We start from the raw sequence: 5,275 nt of genomic DNA, 5'->3' as shown, positions 1-5,275 counted from the left end.
CATCCTTCCATTCTGAAATTTTGAAGTGAATCTTCTAAAATATTTTGCCAATTATGCACTTGTTGATAATGTAATGCCGTGTGGCCTCCGAAGAGGCAGATCTTTCGAGTTGAAGCTGCATAGGCAACCTGCGTGTCTATGGGAATGGGGCGCTTTTGAAGATGAATCCTAATGATGAAGCTGGCACAAACAACCACCCCCAGCAATAGGAATTAACCAATTAAGATAAAAATTCCCGACCAAACCAAACCAAACTCCGTGGCACTACAGCCCTTGAAGGGCCTTGGCCTACCAAGCGACCGCTGCTCAGCCATTATTCTTGGCTTTCTAGACCGGGGCGGCTATCTCACCGTCAGATAGCTCCTCAATTCTAATCACGTAGGCTGAGTGGACCTCGAACCAACCCTCAGGTCCAGGTAAAATCCCTGACCTGTCCGGGAATGAACCCGGGGCCTCCGAGTAAGAGGCAGGAACGCTACCCCTACACCTCGGGGCCGGCAAAAGGGAATTCAGCCAACGGCACGTGGTGTTCCCAAGCGGTCACCCATCCAAGTACTGACAACGCCCAGTGTTGCTTAACTGCGGTGATCGGCCGAGAACAGGTGTATTCAACATGGTATGTCCGTTGGCTAAAATTCCCGACACCACTTGGAATCGAATCAGGGACCCTCTGGACCAAAGACCAAGCAAGCTAACCATTTAGCCATATAGCAAGACAGCTGATGAATAGTAGCGGGTTGCTTGATTTCCGAAATAACTTGAATTGCCACGGTAATTTTCTGTGGTTTATGTATTACGAACTATCGATAAAAATAATTATAATTGAATAGATCTAGATACGCTTCAAGGAGTAATATTGTCGTATTACATCCGCTGTGTACCCTACTTCCTTCTTGAGTACTTGTCCCAGTTGGACGCCGATGATTTGGACAAAATCGAGGTGGCTCCGCCCCTTCTGGCTACCTTTGAGCTCCTCGCTCACCTGCGGTTGATATCGACATCGTGGAACGTCATCGGGGATGAAGGCACGGATGGTTACCGGCCAGACAGCCCTGGTTCACCACATCCCGGCACCCCGGGCTACCAAGAGGACGAGGACTCTCGACGACACGTATGGCTCGTTCCGCGTCCTCCTCCTGAGACACCGCCGGAGCTTTCTACTGTCGACCCACACTAGCCACCCCTGAAGCTTGGCCGTAGACCATCCCACTTCGTTTTCCTCACCGTCCTGCTTCCGCATCGGGTACCCTACCCGGACACCGACTGAGGGCGATACGCCACTCGGATCATGGCACGTGGCGTCAACCTCTCCAGTACCCCGTACACACCTACCACCTTCACCAACTCCAGGACGACAAGACCATCATCTCCTCTCATGGATCAGGTGGTTGACGACCTCCTTGCAGCAGGGATCATCGAACAGGGTGAGTGTAGGTCGTCTTCCTCCAACTTTCTTGTCTCTGAGCAGTCTGGGGCTGTGCGGATCATTTATGATCTCAGCGCCTGGAATCCTTATATCATTCACCCTCGGTTCTCTCTTCGAGGCTCACTGCAGGCACTTGCTCGCATCTGCTCTCATCACCCGGCTTGCAAGCTGGATCTAAACTCCGACTTTCATCAGATACACATCGACCAACCGACTCGTCACCAATACGGTATACGTTATCGGGGGCAGCTATACCGTTGGACCCGCCTGTCGATGAGGCATAGGCTGGCCGCAGCAGTGCAGGAGCTAGTACCCCTTGAGTTCAACGTCCAGATGATCAATTATCTGGACGATTGGCTCAATCATTCTCCCAGTCTAATTCCGGAACTTATCCATGACATTGATTTGTATTTATCTGTAATCCTAGGCACTACCCTCAACTATTCCAAGTCAGTCCTGCACGCGACATCCACGTACATAAACGTCACCATTGATATTCCAGCCCAGGAAATTAATAAGCTTCACTACGGCATAGGACAACGTGCGTCCCATCTTGTGCCGCCCCTCTTGAAACGCCATCAGCTTCAGCTAGCGGTGGGGTACTTCTCGTGGCTCATCTGGGTCATGGGTTGGTCTCTCTTCCAGCCAAAACACACCGTAGCAAGCGAATTCTTCTAGTTGTGCTGACTGCTCACCCTGGACCCATCTGCACGCCTCGTCGCCTGGGAATATACTCTGACACCACGCCGTGGTCCTTCGCTGCTGTTGTTTCTGCCGTCAACCAAGCCTGGACCCAGGACTTCAAGCAACACGAGAGGATTAACATCGCCCAGGCTGCATCTGCTGTCAACGTGACCCATAGGGCCTTTCTGACTTTATTTCTCGCATTTGTCTGTCTTCACGGAAGCTCCATTGCCAGGTATATCCTTAGCGACAGGCGCGGGGCAGTTCTTCTTATTGAATTGTATATCGCATTGATTAATAAAGCAGTGAGATGTCACTGGAGGCCTCAGGGAGCAGTCGCACTGTGGTTAGGAGGAGAGCAGGCAGAAGTCTTCCAGCAGAAAAGAGTTCAGCCCTATCTAATCTGAACGAATTGCCAACTGAAGCCATTGATTGGACTGGTAGACGAGTATGAAAGATGCTTCGAGACGATGTATTTAAGACCTGGGCAAGACATATATCATTCTGTACTCCAATGTTCCTCAAAATGATTCATGAGTGAGCAATAAAAATGCTGACTTCATGTTCCGAATGGACAAATGCTCTGAAGATGTCGTGCAACGTTATAGCGGTTTGCGAAATACCAGGTCGATGCTCTAGCAAACCCCACTACATTTTCCAGAGTGCGGCGAGTTTGAAACTCTTATTGCTAGAAACGTACTGGATTCTGTAACGGATTTGAGATGTGTTATAATGTACTTGGACACTTACCAAGTCACTATATTACTAATTATCATGTATTATTTCGGCCTACTGAGCTCGTCGGAATTTGACTGGAAGTATATTATTCTGCAAGCTCATAATTGTACGGATCCGCCATGGTAGCGCTAGCATCCAGTGGGCATGCTGTTGAGATTGTACTGCCATCTAGCAGCAATCACCGAACTTAACTCACCTTCGTTTCTCCATGCATTAACGACAAATCGAGTGACTGGCGGTTGTTATTACGGATTGATTTGTACAAGAAGTATCAACTCTTGCTGTTTAGGCTGAACTTTTGTATTACATTCTGAGCAGAAGAAGGAGGGAAAATGTTAACTTTCGATGCGGGGTGATTGTATCACCGTATGGCGATACGCCAAATTTCTTTGATTTTATTTTACTTTTCATCATTGATATCTGTAAGTAGCATTTCTGTTCTTGTTGATCCCGAAACTACAATAAAGTGACAAGCCCTAACGATGATTAAATCTTACTAAATTGTTTTGGAATACATTCATCTAATTGTGTTAAGCAAAATGTTATTACTGCCGAAAGTGAGAAATTATTTTGATAAACAAGACTGTAATTCAAGGTTATCTTGTTGAGAATTAATTACCAGTATTTTGTGGGGCTTTTATGAATGATTTGTAGGATTATTTGATTTGAAATCATTCTGAGAACGTTTTCTTAAAAGTAATTCATACATTAAATGATGTTTTAGTAACAAGTATGTGTCCCGAAATACTACACTTAGAAACGAGTATCCTTGTCACTTACGTCTGGGTTAATTCAACCAGTTATATATTAAAAATCCTGTTATCCGTAGTAACGTGTGAACGAAGAAGAATGTAAGAGCTGAGAATTGTTTCTGATGATTACAGTAGTTATGCCTTTGGTAGGTTACTGTTTGGGGAGTCGCCATTTTGCTTTATTTGGTCACGTGACCTCGTTGCCATGGTAGCATTCATAACTAACGTGTGGGGGTGTATGCTGTGTTTGACTTGACATTTGACAGTTCTTACCTTTGTTTAATTTCTTGGCATCTGACGCTCGGTAATTATGTGATTTTGTTCTTGGTGATTGACGTGGGACTGGTTACGTGCCTTCGTATCCCTGTGTTACTCGGTGGTTAATGTTAGTGTTATTATTATCTGATGCTGCAAAATTGTTTGTTCTGGTGATTCTTCGTGTATATTTTTCACGTTAATTTTTACTTTTTATTATGCGTTCCTAATGTTTGTACCTGGTGGAACTTGTGATCGGTGACTTAGCTTATCCGGATTATATTTGGTTTACTTTTGAAGTAGTCAGACGAAACTATTTTCTACCCCATTATAATTTTATAGCTAATCCAAGATCTCGGAGTTGGGATTCTCTTTAAGTACTCCGTTTCTTCATTTAATTTTTAAACATTGATAATTAGCTCTGGGAACTGAATTGCGAAAACAGACTTATTTTATTTTAACCCTGATCAAAGTTTAATGACCTATATTTCTTGATTTAATTTAATCTTTGCTTTACTTCAATTTAGGGACTTGCAAATTGTTTGTCATTTAATTTCTTATCTCACATTAAAGTTTCTGTTTGACTCTGTTTGACTTGAAACTGGTTTTTATTTTAGTCAGTAATAATTTATTTAGTGCTTAATCCACCTAACCTCGGTGGGCTCGGGTAACTTCCACACCTTGCGACGACCTTCCGTTGGGAACATCTTGGTAAGTGCTTGTTTAATTTAATTTTCCCTGGTCGTGCAACTACTACTGTCGTGTAATACCTCACTTGTAAGGTGAATTGCTGGTGAGTGCAAGACATAATAATGTGAGAAGTGCTTTAGCATCGTCCCTAAGATCGTTAGGATGGGAAACCCTCTGAAGAAGTACGCTACGCGTGCTCTAAAGCATCTTCTAGACTAACTGATATTATTGCAGTAAACCGGCGCACCGGAAAAGCTGTTGTATTAGAGCCAACAACTCGTTTTGAAAGGGATCAATATCAGGTATCAAAAGTCCATCTACGAATCACTTATACCATATCTCTCTGATCATTACTGCGTTATAGGACTACTGTTCGGCAGTAGGAGTGCTGTGCCACTGTTTACCTGGAAACACATGAAAAGCCTCGGACTATCTTTAACGTTGATCCCCTAACAATCTTCTTATTCAGTTTGGTATGTATTTGTCGTGTAGCCAGGAGATCTGAAAAGATTGTCTGGCAGCCAGTTGTGTTGTTTTCTTGACTCCACTCGGGGGACACGCGTAGGACACTTTAAGGTTAACACCTACGGACGTGAAGCAACTTAATAGTACTATGCGCATTATTACAGGAACAATCAGGCCTACTCCCTCTATCTGGCTGTCTCTCCTAAGTAATATACCAGCCCCTTAACTCCGATGGAAAGTAGCTTTGATCAGAGAACACAACAGG

At 44.5% G+C, this 5,275-nt stretch overlaps 1 pseudogene; it reads right to left on the bottom strand.

Annotated features, from left to right (window-relative positions):
- Positions 1-511: 511 nt before the first annotated feature.
- LOC137497096 (5S ribosomal RNA) lies at positions 512-630 on the bottom strand (annotated as a pseudogene).
- Between the last annotated feature and the right edge of the window lie 4,645 nt (positions 631-5,275).

The sequence above is a fragment of the Anabrus simplex genome, chromosome 1 (genome assembly GCF_040414725.1).
Source record: "Anabrus simplex isolate iqAnaSimp1 chromosome 1, ASM4041472v1, whole genome shotgun sequence".
NCBI classification, from domain to species: domain Eukaryota; kingdom Metazoa; phylum Arthropoda; class Insecta; order Orthoptera; family Tettigoniidae; genus Anabrus; species Anabrus simplex.
Note: the sequence above shows the minus strand (reverse complement) of the source record. Positions and strands in the feature narration are given on the sequence as shown.